The sequence below is a fragment of the Bos javanicus genome, chromosome 6, assembly GCF_032452875.1.
Source record: "Bos javanicus breed banteng chromosome 6, ARS-OSU_banteng_1.0, whole genome shotgun sequence".
Taxonomy (NCBI): domain Eukaryota; kingdom Metazoa; phylum Chordata; class Mammalia; order Artiodactyla; family Bovidae; genus Bos; species Bos javanicus.
The window spans coordinates 71,450,986-71,472,424 of NC_083873.1; the positions used below are offsets into that span (position 1 = coordinate 71,450,986).

General features: G+C 39.6%; 1 long non-coding RNA gene across 2 annotated transcripts in view; it reads right to left on the reverse strand.

The window, feature by feature from the left end:
• Window positions 1-1,032: 1,032 nt before the first annotated feature.
• The window catches only part of LOC133249565 (uncharacterized), a 32,128-nt gene continuing 11,721 nt past the window's right edge, over window positions 1,033-21,439 (reverse strand). Inside the window, exons 4-6 of one of the 2 annotated variants that reach the window (XR_009737020.1) lie at window positions 19,802-19,890; window positions 16,514-16,655; window positions 1,033-15,145 (exon numbers count right to left, since the gene is read on the reverse strand). This is a non-coding gene — a long non-coding RNA (uncharacterized LOC133249565). Of the gene's footprint in view, window positions 16,656-19,801; window positions 19,891-21,439 lie in introns of both variants that reach the window. The other variant, XR_009737019.1, reaches the window with a different exon arrangement.

The window sequence follows — 21,439 nt, forward strand, 5'->3', positions numbered from 1 at the left end:
ATTAAAGGTCTGAATGATCTAAAATGTGATGACTAGAAAAGGCAAGTTGGAAGCATAGAAGAAACTAGTCAAGAGACGAATGCCTGCAGGAAAGATTTTGGAGGGAGTCCCATTATTAGTAACAGAAAGGTTAAAGTTAGGACTGTAGGAATGGCTGAAGGGGAGAGAACCGATTCAGGATCAAAGAAGCAAGGTACTAGATGCAAATCCCCTGGAACAATGCTGGGGACTAGTGATAAAAGACAGTGAAACAGCACTGTGAGCAGTGCCTAGGGAGGACCTAGGGACCGCAGGTAACAGCAACAGAGGCGGGCAGTAAAGTCTGAAGGCACAAAATTCAAAGGAGCTGAGTGTTTAAAGGAAGAAAGAAGAGCTGTGGTCCAAAAGCTGCAGTGGGGTGCTAGGAGGACACTCACCCCAAGCTCCAGGGCCTGTGGTATTTGCATAATAATAATAACATAAGAAGAAGAAGAAGAACAATACAACATTGATAATGAGCTGCTTCCACTGGAGAGAGTGCAGGTGAGGAGGTGTCCATAGGAAGCACCCAGGTTTAAATTAGGTCATGCAGGTGGTGAGGGCATTCAGAGCAGCAGTTTGCCCTGATAGTCCATCAATTCCAAATGGCACAGGCAAGAGTTTTGGGAGGTTGGAGAAGAGCAGGAAACTGGGTCAGATGAGTGGAGGTGGTGAGTGGTGGCAAACGGCACAGACCCTGTGGAAGCCTTGGAGGGGTGTGGCCTTCTGGTGGAATGTGAAGCATGATGGGATCAGTTCTAATGAGCCCTTGGAGCGGCTAGGTGTTCAGGTCAAGCTGAACAACGTGGCGCCACTGGGGCAACAGTCCTCTCCTGCTGACCTTGGCAGTGTGGTGGCCTGTGCAGGAAGCCAGGGGGTGAGAGCCTCCTGCATCTGTCTATAGACAAGGAGGGGCTGACAGTGCAGGCACAACAGAGCAGAAAGAAAGAATCAGAAAAGTAATTAATCACAGTTCTGGTTCTATCATACAACAAAGAATAATTACATACCAGCTTAAGTAGGACAGTGATTAAAGATATTATTTATTAGAAAGTATTGAATCAGTTTGGTTCCTGCTGTGAACTGTAAAACTACAAAATTCCAAACATACTTTTGAAATGAATTTATGCTCTCAACCACACTGTAACACTAATGACTTGGCAAATGTATAATTAAAACACACAAATGATTTACTTAGAAGGAATAAGCACAAACAAGATCCTTCTGCAAAGTTCTCTCCTGCTGTGAACATAAATTAGAATCATCAGAACAAAGTATTCAGACTTGATTCTGCTGGAAAAGGCACTGTGACATTGGCAGGCATTCAATGGTTACTAAAGACAGATAATCTCGTAATACATTACTTTGTTTCCAAATACAATATTTCATAATTCAAACATCCATGAATGGATGGCTAGTTGATACAATTATAATTTTCTACATAATATATCAAATATCTATTAAAAATAAGGTAATCTATATAGACCAATAAAGGAGAAAAAAGGAAGATAATATCATATAACATACAGAATGCATGTGCGTTTAGAGAGAGACTGAAAGACAGAGCATATACATGAAAGAATTATATACGATAGATAATCTTTAGGTGTTACTTCTTGAGGATAGAAACACTGAATGTTCCATTTTGAAGTTTCTTCAGGGTTTATATCCTTTTTGTAGAATCCAGCACAGAGGAATGAGGGGTAAATAAACAAGTACTATTTATCATGGCCCGCAGAGAATCTCAAGGATCAATCAAAAGGTATTAACATTACTTGAATGAATCCTGCTTGTCCTTTAAGCTTGTCTGAAAACTCACTTCTGCACTGACTTAGTGTAATTTCAAAGCTACTTCATTTCCTGTTTTCAACTAAAACTGCATTTTCAGCTGGGTGTCCTGTGTTCAAATGGTGGTCTGCAGAAATGGTGACCTAGTGATCCTTGCAGAAATTTATCAGCATGAGTCAGTAATCAAAGAGGATCATTTCTTGACTGAAGAAGCAGTTCTTTTCCAGGTTAGCAAGGGTGCCCAGAAGAGGGAAGATAGAGAGATAGATGGAATAGGATGGAGTTTTCCCCTTTACTGCCCAAAGCTCTGGGATGAACAGTGATGGAGAGAGGGTTTAATCATGAAACTGAAGGGCCTGGAGAAGATGCTCATCTCATCCCACAACAGACAGAAAAACCATAGTATAGAATTGGCTGTTACCCAGTCCAAGCTCGCTCTGCTCACCACATGACAAGCCAATGAATTGAGGACGAGGTGCTGAGGCAAGGAATACGACTTTGCATGGAAAGCCAACTGATTGAGAAGATGGCACACTAACGTCTCCAAATAACCATCTTGTTGGTGTCCAGATGCCAGGTCCTTTTACGGATCAGAGATAGGGAAGGGGGGGAAACAAAGTAAAAAGGTCACTTAATCTTACAAGTATCTGCTAGAATGGCAAGCCTTAGGCGGGGGATGTGTTAATTTCTTCCTTCCTGCCATCTACATGGAACAACAGACTGGTTCCAAATTGGGAAAGGAGTACAACAAGGCTGTATATTGTCAGCCTGTTTATTTAACTTATATGCAGAGTACATCATGCCAAATGCCAGGCTGGATGAAGCACAAACTGGAATTAAGATGGCCAAGAGAAATATCAATAACCTCTGATATGCAGATGACACCACCCTTATAACAGAAAACAAAGAGGAACTAGAGAGCCTCTTGATGAAAGTGAAAGAGGAGAGTGAAAAAGCTGGCTTATAGCTCAACATTCAAGAAACTGAGATCATGGCATCTGGTCCCATCATTTCATGGCAAATAGATGGGGAAACAATGGAAACAGTGACAGACTTTATTTTCTTGGGCTCTTTCTTGGGCTCTACAGTCACTGCAGATGGTGACTGTAGCCATAAAATTAAAAGACGCTTGCTCCTTGGAAGAAAAACTATGACCAACCTGCTGCTGCTGCTGCTAAGTCGCTTCAGTCGTGTCCGACTCTGTGCGACCCAATAGACGGCAGCCCACCCGGCTCTCCCGTCCCTGGGATTCTCCAGGCAAGAATACTGGAGTGGGCTGCCATTTCCTTCTCCAATGCATGAAAGTGAAAAGTGAAAGTGAAGTCTTTCAGTCGTGTCCGACTCCTAGCGATCCCGTGGACTGCAGCCTACCAGGCTCCTCCATCCATGGGACCTTCCCGGCAAGAGTACTGACCAACCTAGACAACATATTAGAAAGCAGAGACATTACTTTGCTGACAAAGGTCCATCTAGTTAAAGCTGTAGTTTTTCCAGTAGTCATGTATGGATATGAGAGTTAGACCATGAAGAAAGCTGAGCATCGAAGAATTGATGATTTTGAACTGTGATGTTGGAGAAGATTCTTGAAAGTCCCTTGGACTGCAAGGAGATCAAACCAGTCAACCCTAAAAGAAATCAGTCCTAAATATTCATTGGAATGACTGATGCTGAAAGCTGAAACTCCATTACTTTGGCCACCTGATGCGAAGAAATGACTCATTTAAAAAGATCCTGATGCTGGGAAAGACTGAGGGCAGGAGAAGAAGAGGGTGACAGAGAATGACCTGGTTGGATGGCATCACTGATTTGATGGACATGAGTTTGAGCAAGCTCCAGGAGTTGGTGATGGACAGGGAAGCCTAGCAGGCTGCAGTCCATGGGGTTGCAAAGAGTTGCACACGATTGAGCAAAGAACAGAACTGAACTGATTTGCTAGAATGGCAAGCCTTAGGCAGGGGTGTGTATTAATTTCTTCCTTCCTGCCATCTACAGGTGGACAGGGTTCTGAACAATGGCACTTAAGCTTAACAGTCAGGCAGAGGGGCAGGATTCTCTGAGGCAGGCCCTTAAGTGTGATTATAATAACAAAAGCCACCAAAGAAATAGACCTAGCAGGGAGAGTGAAATTGACTCCTCCCTGCTACAGCTCTGTGCCCAGAGACATTCCCAGGGAAGCAGGAGGAGCTTAGTGAGGAGGCAAGAGAAGAATCTGAGTGGTTAAGTTCATAAACACAGCAGATACCACCTTGCTGCTGCTGCTAAGTCACTTCAGTCATGTCCAACTCTGTGCGACCCCATAGATGGCAACCCACCAGGCTCCCCCGTCCCTGGGATTCTCCAAGCAAGAACACTGGAGTGGGTTGCCATTTCCTTCTCCAATGCATGAAAGTGAAAAGGGAAAGTGAAGTCGCTCAGTCGTGTCCAACTCCTAGCGACCCCATGGACTGCAGCCTACCAGGCTCCTCCGTCCATGGGATTTTCCAGGCAAGAGTACTAGAGTGGGAATGCCTGAAATACAGAGGGATATTTGAGAAGGAAAAACCATGGCCATAACCTGGGCAACAACATTAATAGGAGTACATTTGCAATCAAGGCCTGTATGGGGCTCACATATTAAACAAAGTATCAGGAGTTGGTCAGCCTGTCCAGGAGTCAAGGTCCATAGCTTCTTCTCTGATGGGGGTGGAGAGCGGAGTAGATTATATATTCCTTACTTCCAGGATTCTGGTCTCTTAAAAAGCTATGGTCTATAGGACTACATTTGAATTTAGGTCATAACTTCTTTAGCCTACTGCTGAAGACTGCCAAAATACGTGGTTTCTCTTTTTAAAATGAAGTTCCTCTGTGCTAATATCATAAAAATTCATGGAATCTTCAATTTATCTTTGAGTTCTGATCCAATTTTTTAATGATACATTTCTACTTGACATTGTGATAGAAACTGTCTTCTTTGATCACTTAATCAAATGCTAATCACATAAAATGCACTTTTCAAAAGACCCCCATGAACTCAGAATCTCTGAAAATGTTACTTGATATTAAGTTAAATCACTGAGTATACCTAGATAAGAACAGCAGGGTTAAGAAAAAACAATGAAGGCCCAATGGCATTTGCTACCAGTCCCCATTCAGGTATTGGGCTGTACTTTTAGCAAAGCCAAGTCTTTAAGAATGTGCCATAGGCTTTATTGGAAAAGACATAAATAATGGAGCTGAAGCCTGGAAAATGGCAAGCTGGCTCAACTTCTTGGAGCATCATTTGTCAGATCCAGCTGCAAAAGCTAGAAGCTATAAAAAATGCATACAGGATTTCTTTTTAAGCATTAACACACCACTACTTTAAACGTTGGTTCTGACTGAGAAATTCCTCTCTGCAGGTACTTTTTACCCCTGTAACCTCAGCAAGCTGCCAGGGCCTCAGGAGACTAAACAAATTGCTAACTTAAAAATTCATTATAGTATCTGCTCTCTTTCCAAGACATAAAATGTGCTCTGTAATTTGCTCTTCTGAATCCCCAGGGACCTTAATCACCAAGGCCCCATGTGCTCATATGACGCCATCTCTCATCTATTATTAATATACTGGACAGTTCTTAAAATGCATCACACCCGAAAGTCCTAAAATGAGAAGTGAAAATGCCACTAGCCAGCACATTGATTTTCCCGAGGTAAGCAATATCTAAAGAGATGACAAAGATGATATTAACGCACCAGATTCCCAGGCAGAAAGTATAAAGGGTTAAACTCTATACTCTGTATTTACTAACAGATGGTGGCAAATGGATAATGAAGTCCAGGGTGTGAAGTCACTGTTAGAAGTTCATGAATGAAAGGAATTCAGTTCTGTGCAGCTAAGAAATATACAGTTATCAGGAATAGAATATAAAAGTATGAAATTTAAGACAACAATATTTTGAAAATATAAAGACATCTGGATATAGGTTCAGAATTAGGACGGATAAAGCACCTGGCTTCTTATCTTACCACATTTCAATGACTTATAAAAATGGCACATAAATTCAAGATGGTTATAATTCAAGTAGGCCCAGTCAAGACATTGCCACTTAGAAAGGGCCCATATGTGAAAGAAGAAGATAAGAATCAGAGGAGGAAACTGACACAGCCTCAGGGTAAAATGGGATTCCTGAGAAAGTGATGGAAGTGTGAAAAATGAGTGTTACTGATATTTTCAAACTAAACCCTTGGAGTCTAGGTCATGATGAAGAACCAGACTTTCTTTCTCTGAAAACCTGGGTCTTAAATCCATTCAAAGCACTTCCTTAAAATTAGTTGACAGGCAAATATAGTAGAAATGGATTAAATGGACGAAGGAATAGAAAGTCATAACCAAAAAAACCACAAGAACTGTAATGGATTTTGTAAGGATAATGTTTCCATCCTAAAGAAGTACAGGACTTTCTTCAAATGCAGTCATAGGTAGAGGCAGAGAACAATCTGATTAGAAAGAGGAACAAAAGAGTCCTAGAACTCTTGAGAGTTTGGCCAGCAATCATAACCTATTACAGATGAGATCAGAGTTATGCAAAGATAAGAGGTGGAAAGGCTAAATTAAGAGTATGATCTGACTGTGGCTCTCAGTCTTGATGATGTTAGCATATGTGATGAGGGAATGTGTCACTCAGACCAGTAATCAGCCTAGAAGCAGAAAGGAGGAGGGCGTGGTAAGGACCCATCACTGGGCACACACGGCTGGTGGGATCAAATCACTTCCCTCTCCATGTGCTCTTGGCTATGGGGTTTGGATTTATACTAGGCATTCCCTTGGTCTGGATAAAAGACCCCTCAAGATCACCTACATAACTTCAATTTTGTCTTTACTTCGTATCCCTTTGACTATGAATTCAGCCCTTCAGTCACCCTGATGCAAGAAGGATTTATAAAATGATAAAAACAAATAATTTGTAGCTGGAAACATATTCTCCAGCAAAATTAATAAATCAACATTTGGATTACCATGCTCTCATAACTTAACATGAATCTGTTCTCTCCTCTCATGTCAAGAGGTCTTTCATGAGGCACTGGTGTATAAACTTCCAGAACTACAGATTGAACATCAGAGCCAGGTGACAGGAATTTTGCCACCCTGTGGGGCATCTTGGCAGCCAGTCAGCTAGACCCCCTTAAGTGGCTCTACCTTCTCATGTTACAGGAAAAAAAAAGAAAGAAAGAAACATGTGCAAATACATGATCCACTACTGCATTTAGCACTAGATGACTGTGACTCAGAAATCAACTATACATATCAACTGCTACTACTGCTAAGTCGCTTCAGTCGTGTCCGACCAGGCTCCCCCGTCCCTGGGATTCTCCAGGCAAGAACACTGGAGTGGGTTGCCATTTCCTTCTCCAATGCATGAAAGTGAAAAGCGAAAGTTGATACCAAATCCACTACACTCTTCAAGAATAGACCCTACATCTATTTTGTTTGTTCTGGGCTCTAACATGGTGCCTGACATACATGGCATGCTCAGTCACTCAGTCGTGCCCAGTTCTTTGTGAACCTATGGACTGTTGCCCACCAGGCTCCTCTGTCCATGGAATTTCCCAGGTAAGAATACTGGACTGGGTTGCCATTTCCTCCTTCAGGGGATCTTCCTATCCCAGGGCTTGAACAGTCTCCTGCACCTCCTGCATTGGCAGGCGGGTTCTTTACCACTGAGCTGCTTGACATACATTAGGGACCTGAGAAGTGCTTTTGAAGAAATAAAATTTTAAGAAAGGGAAACGTAAAGAAAAAAGAGAAAGAATTCAGGCTCCTTCCGGAAGATGAAGCTGCTGGTGAGTCATGATGACTTTTCATATGACTACTAGGCCAAGGGGTTTCCATCCTTCTGAGTAGTTATTCATAAAAATTTTTGGAGGGCAGAGAAAACTGAAAATAGATCAGTCATGTAACTGGACAAAATAATATAAGGTGGTGAAGATGCAAGTTATTCTTACTTTAATATAAACACAGAATGAGATTATTTAAAAATAGCTTCCTATTTGTATACATCATTCAGTTTGAAGAAAAGAGACATGTGAAGTGAAGTGAAAGTCGTTCAGCCGTGTCCAACTCTTTGCAACCCCATGGAATACATTCCATAGAATTCTCCAGGCTAGAATTCTGGGTAACCTTCCCCTTCTCCAGGGGATCTTCCCAACCCAGGGATCAAACCAGGGTCTCCTGCATTGCAGGTGGATTCTATTATCAGCTGAGCCACAAGGGAAGCCCAGACATGTGAAAGGCCACTGTATTTGTCTATTAGTTGACTCAGGAATAAGTAGCCTACAGTGATCAGTTAGAGCCAAAAAATAAAATTGATAGAAAAATAGAATAACGACTTATAAAAAGATGCATAAAAGAGCTATCCTTCTGTTGCTCTTATGTCATCTAAGGAAGCAGAGAGATATAAACCATAGCTGATAATTCAGGATGCTCATACCTTTGTCATGGAGACCTAGCAGGACTTTGACACACACTCTGGACACTGTTTTGTCATATTATGCTGTGTTGAAATATTATGAACTCCCTAACATTGAAGCTATTCCTATGCTGTTAAAAGGTCAGAGTTTAAGGTCCAAGAAAAAGACCTATTAAAATATCTTTTTAAAGAGGACATTGTGAAATAAGCCAGACCCAAAACAACTAATAACAATGATCTACTTATATAAAGTACCTAGAATAGTCAAATTACAGACAGAGAAAGAAGACTAGCAGTTACCAGGAGCCTGGGGAAAGAGGGATGGGGAATTCCTGTTTAGTGGGTACACAGTTTCATTTGGGGATGATAAAAAGGTTCTGCAGATGATCTGTGGTGATGATGACACAACAATGTGACTGTACTTAATGCCACTGAACTGTACACTTAAAAATAGTTAAAATGGTAAGTTTCGTGTTAAGTGTATAGTGTATAGTGAAGTTGCTCAGTCGTGTCTGACTCTTTGAGACCCCATGGACTGTAGCCTACCAGGCTTCTCTGTCCATGGGATTCTCCAGGCAAGAATACTGGAGTGGGTTACCATTTCCTTCTCCGGGGATCTTCCCGACCAGGGATTGAACCTGGGTCTCCCGCATTGAAGGCAGACACTTTAACCTCTGAGCCACCACCACAATTAAAATATCAAGTGAGGAATTAGTCACTCACTAGACTCAGAAAGCACAATTTGAATGGAATGAAACCAGTAACCCAGACAATGCAACCTCTTCTTCCCACTCACGGGGCTGGGATACTGAAATTATGTGAAAATTAATTTTCCATTAAGACCCTTGAGCAGACATAGTTAGAATGTCCCTCCCATCCTACATGTAAATGATTCTAAGAACTTAAAGCCATCACTGTTATTTACTGATGATCTGCCCTGAGCCAACACTAATTGCTTTATACAAGGCATTTCTTTAGAATGTAATTTAAGACCCATGTGTTCCAGCACCAGCTTAACTCTCCCATCCCACTAACGGTTCCCTCCTCTACATTTGGCCAACTGGGGACCATCCTGAAGCTTCAGCCTCAAGAATTCAGCTTCCTCTGATAACCCTCACAAGATCACAGCCTAAGCCAGTGTTTCCCAAACCAGGCTCCACATAAGAATCACCAGAGGACTGAAAATTACTGGTCCCCAAGCTACAGCCTAGAGATTTTGATTTAACTGGTCAATGGTGTGTCCAGGGTATTTGGTATTTTTTTTAAAACTCTCCAGGGGATCCTAATCAACAGTCAAGGCAGAGATCCATCGACCTAAACTGAGTTACTTATTTTCCCTGAGTACCTGAGGCCCCTCATGCTTCACACTACAATACTAGCCTGCACCTTGCTTTATTATAATCACATGTTAGCTGGGCCTTCCCTTTTGAACACAAGCTCCTTGAAAGCAAGTTCAAGTTCACCACTGTATTCATAAGCCTGGAACAGCACCTGCCATATAGTAAGGGCTCAATAACTACCCTTAGTTGCTTTCTGTAATTCACTTTGCACCGACTCTGAATGACAGGTCTTATCATCCCCTATTTAAAAATGAGCCCTCTGAGGCTCAGAGAGGCTAAATCATTTTCCCAAAATCACACAGCAAGTGAATGGCAGAGCCAGGATTAGAACTTTGTTCTCTGATTGTAAAATTCTGTTCACTACATTAAAGCGATTTCAGACTCCTTGAATAATTTGCTCATATTAAATGAATTGTTTTTAGTGAATTAGAAATAAAGACAAATCTGGAAACTGTAAGTGTGCTGTGAGTAACTGGGTAAGATACTCAAAATCTAAAAATCACTCAGTTTCTTAAGGTTGTTGGAGATAAGCTTTCGCACAACCTGCGCCCGGGCTGAATAATCAGAAGCATGCAGCTGAAGAGGCCTCATGGCCACTCCTGGAAGAATATTCTGTTTCTCAATAATAGAACTCTCCTTTCTAGGACTCTAGAGCCAATAAACCTGAAATGGTTTTGATGTATTGACTTCTGAGCAAACAAATAAAACTAGTAAGAGAAAACTGTGAGATTGTAATGTCCACTGCAACTTTCTTAGGCAACCACATCAGATACTGCTGATAACCACCTATTCAATTTTAGGACTTTCAAGTTTCCTGTGGCTACCCAGTCTCCAGCACGGTATTTGTTTTCCCTCAAAGGCAAACACCACTGAGACAACCCCACTGCCTGGAGAGAAGAGAGCTCCTGCATGGGACTAGATACACCTGCACGGATCTCTTTTCCCAAATACAAGGCAGTCACTGACTTCTGGAACACACTTACTTCCTGAGATGAGCTTCCATTGCTCAGGTCTCTCTGACTGCTCAGGAGAGGAGCTTGGCTACCAAGTGTCAGGTGGCCGAGGAGTGCCAATTGCTTATTGTTCAGTTCCCAGGGCCACCTCTAATTATGGAAAACTGGAAGTATATACAAGAGTAAGTGAACATTTCTGCCTACAATTCAACCAGACAGTTGGCACAGAGTGTACAAGTCTGTGATTAAGATGGTGAGTCAGGCCACAAGCCTAGGTTTGTACAAATATTCTGGCTTATTATGGGATGGATCACTATATGGTAAATCTTGGCACAAACAAATAAAAAGGCTTTTTAAATTATCTTGGAAATCAGGAGGTTTCACAACTATCTCTCAAAGCTTGCAGGGCAGTCTCTAAAACGTCATGAGAGGTCTGTTTCTTTCACAGCGTCACTTAATGGACATATCACAGTCGTTAAGGACTCTGGGTGTGAATCCTACAGCTCAATAGGCTCGGGCCCTGAAACAATTTCTTAATGATCTTTTAGCTTTTTTCCCTTAATCTGTGAAAGGGAATAAGGATAGCAGCAAATAGAGTTATTGTGAGAATTAAATATTACTGCAAGTAATATACTTAATACAAATGTCTTCTGAATCTTGAGACATTTCCCAACACTGGGCTCTGAGTCCTCATACAGGCAAAAGAGTTTCGCAAAGTACATTAGTTTCCAGATTTGGAGATTTCCCAGATCAGTTCGTTTAAAAAAAAAAGATTTGGCGATGGAAGAATATGATATATAGCTGGCAACCTCTGGTTTTCTTGTGTTATGTCACGTAAGAACATTAGGATTGTCAACATTATTTCATGAAATAAATGATACTTAAGCACAAAAGAGAAAGAAAGAAAGACAGAAACAAGTCTAAAATAGTATCTTGTTTTTAAATTTTGAATAAATTCAGCCTTCTGAAAAACATACATTATCCATATCTTTCTCATCTGCTCTCTGGCAGGTGAAGAACTATCAGAGAATATCAATAATGCATGAACTAGCATTTGAGAACCATCTGACAGCCTCCCCTGGCATCTCTCTGTGACCCCAGAGGATCATGGACCCAAAAGCAAAACTGAGACTCCATCCTTCTTGTGGCTGGATCCCAGGAAGTTCTCAAAGTTAAGTCTCTTAAGATTCAGAAGACATGATCAGATGTAAAAAAGAAATACAGAAAGTCTGTGAGGGGTGGCCAGAATAGGAACCCTAAATTTTTGTGGTTTTCACATAAGATGTTCATGGCACTCCCAAATAAGGGCACATGACAACTTGAGATATGACACTGTGACACTTACTGTAAGGCTGTAAGTTCAGTCTTGAATCAAACTGATGACTATCACTTTAAAGAGAACAGAATACACTTAAAGAAGGTATCAGATTAACACCAGGAGTATTATTAGATTTTCCCTATGCTAACACATTGGCAGCATTTTTCTGTTTTGTTTAGTAAAGAATTGGAGTTGCTTATAAATTTATGCTGAAACTCATAACTCACTTTCAGAGGCTAATGTGAGCTGCCCTACTTGCACAGGGAGCTGTATTTACCATACCTACTATTCCTACGTTTCCATTAGAATGCAATTATCCTGCTTGGGAAAAAATAAAGGTCACTGGGTTAATGGAGCTTACCTTCCTTTTATAGTCCATAAATAATAAATCAGATATAATATTTAAAAAGAAAACCACATCCTTCATATCATTGTATTTCTGATGCTTTTTTTCATAGGACCTTTTGAGTACCTGGCACTTACTATGGCCATAAGTCTTGCGGTCCATCAAGTTCCCACAGCACAGGTTCAGTACAAAGTACATGGCATGTGTCTATTAAATTGATATTCATCAATACTAAAACATCCACAAAATTTCCTATGACATTTTCAAATCAGATTATTGAATACTCCACTCTGAATTCGAGGAGTGTATCACAGAATGATTTATCCCAGCAAACACACAGAAAACCTCGTGAGCTTGATCTAAGTATTGACAGAGATATCTATTTAAAACATTTGAAACAAATACAGATTCAGATGCCTTCCTTTGCTTCCAGAATGACTCAGCAACAGATGTCGTAAGTAGCCAGTAACCAGTGCTTGTGACCATGCTAAGAGCAATAAATGGCTCAAGGTAAGACTCTCCTGCCACTAGTTTCTCTAATGAAAAAATGAAGACTTTCCTGCCAGCTAAATAGCTGAATAGGGCTCTCAGCCCAAAAGAATCTAATCAACGCTTTCACTTCAGACTTCCCAAGGGATCAACTAGGCAATCGTGCCAGTACCTAGCACATCAAAACTTATAGGCAGATTAGGAATGCATGGCCTAAACAGCTTCAGAAAGCCATTTGTCTCGAATTATATTAAAAAAACAACAAAATTTAGAGCCGCTGCTGTTGGATCATCAACACCCTGAAACTAACAGGACGTCTCATGAGATTTATCCAAGAAATAATTTTAAAATAATATGGGAATGAGAATACACCCCTGAGCCTGCTGTAAGAACTGTTAAACACTTATAAATCACTTTCCAAAAACAATGAAAATCTCTGCTTTCCGCTTAACACAGGCTTGTGTAACAAAATGCACTTCAACTGCCAACAAACAGAATCACACACAACCCCTGCAGCAGCAGCACAGCATGTTTCTGTGAATAAGCATTTTAGGTTCAGATCATAAACCTAGCAATGAACCAAGCAACCACTTGCATTAACAACACAGCATTATAAGCACACTTTAAAAAAGTTAATTTGAAGAGCATGTATCTGTCAATAGCACATGATTATCTGTTTTTATTATAATTAGTAACAACAAAATGGTAGTTAACTACCATTTACTGAGTGCTGTTCAGCTGGGCACTGATCTATAAGTTCAATGTGCATTATCTAAATTAATCCCTGAAAAAGCTTTATGGTCTATGATAGGTGACAGAATATCCCACCCCCAAATATGCCACTTTGACATGAGAATTATTTAGAACTAAAGACTTTAAAAACAACATGTAAGAAGGGCATTCTAAGCTCCCCTTTTCTTCCTGAATATAGAATATCAAAAACTCCCATGTAGGGACTTCCCTGGTGGTCTAGTGGTTAAGAATCCACGTGTCGATGCAGGGCACAAGGGTTTTATCCATGCCTAGAAGATCCCACATACTTTGGGGCAACTAAGCTGGTGTATCACAACTACTGTGCCCGAGCTCTCCAGAGCACGTGCTCCGCAACAAGAGAAGCCACTGCAATGAGAAGCCTGCGTGCTGCAACTACAGAGCAGTCACCCACCGCACAGCCTAAAATTAATTAAAAAAAAAAAACAAAAACTCCTATCTGAAAGATGCCCTCCCTAAACCAAGAGAAAAGAACATTCTTCCATGGTGAGTCAAAGCCAAGAGAATTCTGTACAAACAGACCTTGCTAAAATAATTCCTATCTTCTTATCTTTTTCAATCTTCCTTCAGCCTCCCCATATATTTTAGTTACATTCCCACAAGTGCCTCTCTTTCTTCAACCTGGTATAAAAGTATTTAGGTTTTGTCACTTCTTTGGGTCTTCCTGTCATTATAAGGGCTCCTGTGTTATGTAAACCTTATAGAAATGTATATGCTTTTCTCTTGTTAATCTGTTCTATGTCAGTTTAATTTTCAGACCTAGCTGAAAAACTCCAAGAGGATAGAGGGGGAATTTTGCCTCCCGTACTTCTGTAATGGAATTGTTATCTAATTAAATCTACTGACCTAACAGCACAGAGCATTAAGACCTAACATTTTATAGACATTTAATTTTCCTTAGTACTCATTCTCAATGTAAATATTTTGGGGCTTTGAAATTTATTTAGGCTGTGGTCCACGGGGTTGCAAAGAGTTGGACACGACTGAGGACTGAACTGAACCCAAGACCTCTCCACTTAGGGACTTCTGGTTTCAAGGATCTCTAAATCCAATCAGCCCTTGACTAAATATAGAAATGAAGCAAGTTTTATCTTTACATACAAGCTGCTTTCTTAGCCTAAATTTTATCCCTTTCGCATAAAATCTTTTGAAAGGATAAAATTTCTTTAAAGAATCAGAAAGAGCCCCGTGAATCCGTAAGTGTTTTAGCATAATTTCTCTATTTTTTAATGCAACCCTGATTCCTGAGCTACATGGTTTGCAACTCCTTCATTTAACCAGTCAGTCACTCATGTAAGTCATTTGATAATCTTGTATGTCCTCTACATTGACAAACTATATAATAGGCTATAAATTGGCTCTACAATGCTAAGGAAAACTGCTTTTACTAAGCATGTCAATTACCAAAATACATAATACTCAAGGACAATATTATAGTATACTATGTTAATTATTTTAATGCAATGATACATATAATTTTTTAATCTTAATTTAAAAAAATGATGATGAGAGACTAATAAATTGGGACAGTATTTACCCCTATGAAGTTGCCTTCTCCAAACGCACTTAAAATTTCAGAGTTGGTATTTTTGTTCATGCTTATATTACTTGACATGACCTTTAAATGTCCAGCACGAACCAAGTAGTATTTCAAGGGTACGTGTCCTTGTCTCAGAATCATACTTTCAGCTTCAAATCTGGGGAGAAAGAATATTAAAAACATCTCTTCTGTGAGTTAGAAGTCATTTTTGGCTAACAAAATCCTGTCATCTTCTTCCGTAAAGAATTTTACTTTTTATTTTCTTAATAAAATTATCATCCTCTTCTCATTAAGACCTTGAAGGCAGGGACACTAGTCAACTTGTCTATAGCTATAGCATCCAAGCCTAGAATGGTGCTTGGGTCAGAAAGTCGACACTCAATGAACATATGTTAAATGGATTTATAAACAGGCAAAAGGGGGTATCACACAACCACAGAACAGAAGGTCTCCCTACAAAATAATTTGTTAGATGAGCCCTGCTATTTCACAAAATACAGGTGTTTTTTGAAATCACTACTGCTGAATTCATGACATAAAGCCAGATTTTTGGCTTTCTGGGAGACATAAATTTGATGTTGACTTGCATTCCTTCTATCAAGAATTTTTAAAATTACTGTATTCAAGAGAAGTTTTGTAAATCTGTTTCTTTCCCCTATTTGTAAATTTTCAGCCAGAAAGAGCAGTCCACCCTTAGTTTCTAGAACCTGCCCTAGTAGTAATGCATGGTAAGTGCTAATAAACATAAAAATGACATGGGGCAGTTGATTAAAAAATTCAAGATTCCTGGATACCCTTGGAATTCTGATTTGGTAAGTCTGGGGTAGAGCCAGCCAGGAATCTATTCTTAAAAGACTGTCCAGATTATCTGATGAGGACCACACTTTGAGAAATACCATAATTGAAGCTAAGAATAAATGTCATTTATTTTGTTTTTTTCTGATATGAGTAATTGTTGTGAAGACCAGAACATGTTCTATGAAATATTAAGAAGTTCTATGAACTATTGGGATAGTTTCTGATTTTCAGTTAGCAGTTATACTATCCAGAATTCTTTCTTCCTAGAAGAACAGTTATAATTTCTTTATTCCATATCAGGCAGGTGTAATTATCAGAGAATGTGAATGGGAAAGAAGACAGCGGTATTAGATATTAAAGACACAACCATCTCTATGTTATCAGTGAGAAGGCCTGAATTCTAGCACTTGATGAGCTAGATACATTAAAAAACCTTGAAAAAAATCACTTAAGCTCCAATTCCTCACTTACAAAATAGGAATATACCAACATTCCTCATAGTAATGTTTTAGGGGAAAAGCATGGAATATATAACAGTGACTTAAATTATTCAAAAGGAAGATATTTTGTAAAGAAAGTATTGAGGATTTTGGCCCTACTTCAATAAATTTGACATCGCAGAAGCAGGATAACTTCCAACAAAAAACCATACAAGTTGATAAGTAAGCCTGTCGCAGTTCCATGGATGCTGACGTGGGACTCTTGAGTCAGAGACAAAGGACTTTACCAGTTGCAGCAGGAGAAACAGGTGTATCAGTATTGTCGCACCAGTCCTCAGATCTCTCAAGGCAACATGGAGGGCCCAGTGGAGCCTGCACACACAGTATGGTGAGTCCCAGAGGAGGATTCTATGCATAGGAAATCCGCAGCTGTAGAATAGGAAGTAAGTAAGGTGGTTTGTCTGAAAGGTGACCAGGTGCTGTGAACTGCAATGCATTACTTTCTCAGGATTACCAAGTGCATAAACATTCCAAGAAATGGCCCAGGTTTTTAAAAAAAAAAAAAAAAAAAGTCAAAGACTTGGGTGGAGAAGGCAATGGCAACCCACTCCAGTAAAATCCAATGGATGGAGGAACTTTGTAGGCTGAGTCCACAGGGTCGCTAGGAGTCAGGCACGACTGAGCAACTTCACTTTCACTTTTCACTTTCATGCATTGGAGAAGGAAATGGCAACCCACTCCAGTGTTCTTGCCTGGAGAGTCCCTGGGACAGGAGAGCCTGGTGGGCTGCCGTCTATGGGGTCGCACAGAGTTGGACATGACTGAAGCAACTTAGCAGCAGCAGCAGCAAAGTCTTGGGATGTATACAGCAAGATGCATAGGAACATAAGAGGCTCAAGCAGGCTGTATCTCAACATATAGCACATAATAATACAAATGAATGGAATTTTAAAATAAAGTTAGATGGCTACTTAAAGAATTATGATTCTAGTTCTAAAAGGGAAAAAGGCAAGGAGAAATTTTACAATGTTATTTTCACTGCCTTTGAGAAGAGGATCATAAGATTACAATGTGAAGACTCCCGACTTTGTATTGTTTATGTTAACAGCAATTTTTAAAAACCATGACTAAAGCTCTTTAGACTTTAAAAAAATATCAAAAATTCCTGAACTAACTGCCACATCACAGAAATATCCTCAAGATAATGATTAGTTTCCATGAACTAACTGTAGGAGAACAGTCCATAGGACCACCAAGAAATTACGAGAATGAGGCCAACAGTAAGGATGTGATGGAAAAGGACGGAGAAGGTGGGAGAACCTGAGAACTTACAAATTTAGCATTTTAATGGAAAAGGTCTGGAATTCAAGACTCAATCAGAGTTGAGGCCTCACAGAAACAGGAGGATTCCACATTCTGTTTTCTTCCCTTTATATTGTAAAAGTGTGGATGAGAGCCAGTCATTCCCAGCCAGGTTTTGAAGTACATCATTTGGCTGCCAGACGCCCATTATACTAATTGGATCACCAGTTTCCTCTCTATCTTGTTGACACAAGGATTCTAGAGCTACCTATTTCTTTCACAGCATTAAAATTTAAGCCTGCCACACATACAATAAACCATAAAATATTCACATAGGCCTGTACTCTGCTTTGGTATTATATCGTAACTCCAGAATGATTCTTCGATAGCCTGAATGAGTGACGAGAAGGCATGCCAATACTAAACAGGTTTCCCACGCTTAAACATTTAATTTTATACTTCTGAGGCATTTGACACATTTGTGAATTACAGTTTGATTCCAAGCATCATCTTTCTCAATAATTTTTTCTTGTTTAGAATATAGCTACAACTACTCCCAGTGGAGAAACAGAAATCAGAGTACTTCTATTAGGAGTAGAAAGACTTAATACCTTCACATTCAAAAACTACATAAAATGTCCTCATTAACATGCATATGGCTATACATGTATACTGTATATTGAACTCTAAGAGAGCCTATTAATATTATTAATTATTTATAGATAACACTGATTCATTTGGTTTTATTCTCCATTTAAAAGAAAGGGAAACTTGAATACACATTAATATCAATCTTCACTGAATGACCTGGTACTTTTTAAAAGTAATTCACCATTAAAATTTCTAAATATCCATGATTTTTTAAATGAGGCTTCATGTTAATGTTACACTATTTTTAACACTTTCCAAGACTCACATACACAATGTATCTTATATTAAGCAGGGTTCTGGGTTGCAGACAAAAGAATCTACTCTGGTTTAAAGAAAGAAAGGATTTAGTATGGGTACTAGATAGCTTATAGCAGCCGTAACCAACCTTTTTGACACTGGGGACTGATTTCATGCAGGACAATTTTTCGACGGAGTAGATGCTGTGGTGGGGGGCAGGGCTGGTTTGGAGATGATTCAAATGTGTTACATTTATTGTGCACTTTTTTGTAATCTAATACCAACACTGATCTGACAGGAGGTACTGGTCTGTGGCCCAGAGGTTGGGGATCTCTGGATTACAGAATCTTTACAAAGGTTAGTGAAATAGCCTGTAGGCAAAACTTACAAGAATAACTTTGGTGAAAATGCCGGGCAGATCCCAGAACCATTTTATCTCTACCATAGTCAGGAAACTGGGGCCAGCCACCACACCTGAACAAAGAATCACGTGATTTTTGCCAGTTTCTGCATCAGCAAAATGGACGTCCCATGTCTAATCCTTCCCCCACACACGTTAATTGCAAAAAAAAAAAAAAAAAAAGTGAAAGTGTTAGTCGCTCAGTTGTGTTGACTCTTTGTGACCCCATGGACTGTAGTCCACCAGGCTCCTCTGTCTGTGGACTTTTCCAGGCAAGAATACTGGAGTTGGTATCCATTCTCTTCTCCAGGGGATATTCCCAATTCAGGGATTGAACCCAAGTCTCCTACATTGCAGGTGGATTCTTTACCATCTGAGCCACCAGGGAAGCCCATTAATTGCAAACCAAGTGTCATAAAGCTATATTTTTTAGAATCTAAATCATTTATTGATACTCTAAAAGAAAGTGAGGAGGGACTGGAAAAGGTAAGTTTTGGGGGTTTTTTTGTTTTGGTTAATATTCTACATTGAAATGATGAGGATAACATTATGGGGGAAATATTAAAATGTAGAGTTTGTTTCAAAAGATTTTGGGCAACTCCAGATTGCAAATGTCAACTTCAACCTTTATCACAAAATTCAGGGTGCCTTACCTAATACATTTTGCATGTTTTTCCTCTTTCTTGACAAATAAGGAAACTGTTACAATAGTCCAGTCATTTTTAAATTGCTTTGGTATTTGCTTATAAGTTTTCATCTTCATCCTGTTTTCAATTCTAATTTCCTTCAGGTTGGTTGGAAAATTCATCATTACATGACAGAGTTTAAAGCACAAACCCCAAATTATTACATATTTCTTTTAGTCACTCTTCAATTCGTAATATGTCTTTTGTCTTTAAAGTTTTGTTATACTCTATTCACCATCTGTCCCTGCCTTTCTTAGGGGATTGCCAAGACCCAAATGGAATATTTTTGTGTCACTTACTCTTGGTAGATTGCGGTCTGGCAAAGTTGGAGCTGTACTTCATTTGGCAAACTGTGAAATGACCTATTCCTCTTTAGACATAGTTGAAGCTTTAAAAAAAAGAAGAAAGAAAATAAATAAATAAATAGCCTAGAAAGGGAATGAAGGAAAAAGATTATGATCCTCTGCAATTAGCTCAGATCCCTTCAGTGTTTCTGATAACCAAAACAAGAATAGACTTTATGTGTTCTCTAAAGTCTAATCATTTTTTAGGCGGTAGATAGTGATCATTAAAATCTTCCATATCTAGATTCATGAGAATTTGCTATGATGCTAACAGAGCAAAACTTCTATGGAAGGGAAGGAGACATTGATACAGTGAGGAGACGGTCTTCCCCTGTACTCACGAAGTGCCATGATGTCAGGGCCTCAAACTCTGTGGAGAAGTTGGTAAGGAATATTTCAGAACCTAGCTAGGCCAGCAAAACAGTTAAGAAAAAGCAAGCACCAGAAAAATAAAATCTGATGGTGTCCAGGAATCCTTGACTGGAAGACATCTGAGGTGAAAAGTTCAAGCATGCCTTTTTTTTTCCTTTTTCAAAGTATTAGGTTTTAATATGCATGAATATTGCATCTGCCTGCTATCACTGAGAAAGAACTGTGAAGTGGTTACTAAATCTTTAAAATGTTTGCATTTCTAAAAGGTCTAAAAACAAAGACATGTTCATAACCCTCATATCATATACCTCATATCATACCTCATATCATATATAAAAATTAACTCAAAGAGTGGATCAATGATGTAAATATAAGACTCAAAAATATTAAACCAGAAAATACAGAGGTAAACCTTCATGACCTTGGATTTGGTAATACATTCTTAGATATAACACACAAGTAGCAACAGAAAAAAATTAATTGGACTCTATCAAAACTTAAGACTTTTTGCATCAAAGGACATTATCAAAGAAAGTGAAAAGACAACCTGTAGAATGGAAGAAAATACTTGCAAGCCATATATTTGACAGAGGTTTAATATCCAGAATACATAAAGAACTCACAATTTGGTAACAAAATACAAATTGGCCAATTAAAAGTATGCAGTGGACTTGAATAGACATTTCTCCAGAGAAAGTATACAAATAGTCATAAAACGGTACATGAAAAGATGCTTAACATCCTTTGCCACTTGGGAAATGCAAACCAAATACAGAATGAGATACCGTTCACTCCTACTAACATGGCAGTAATAATTGTGGTGGGTGATTTAGTCGCTAAGTCAAGTCCAACTCTGTGAGACCCCATGACAGTAAACCACTAGGCTCCTCTGTCCATGGGATTTTCCAGGCAGGAGTACTGGAGTGGGTTGCCATTTCCGTCTCCAGGGGACCTTCCCCACCCAGGGATCAAACCTGGGTCTTCTGCATTGCACGTGGATTCTTGACCGACTGAGCCATACCGGGATAACAGTAGTAGTAGAAAAATAATAAGTATTGATGAGGATATGAAAAAACAAACACTTGGGCTTTGCTGGTGGGAATGCAAATGGTGCAGCTGCTATGGAAAACAGTATGGCAATTACTCACAAAAGCTACAGAATTATCATACAAGCAAGCAATCCCACTCTTAGGCAACCCCTTCCTTGACTCCTAATTCCTG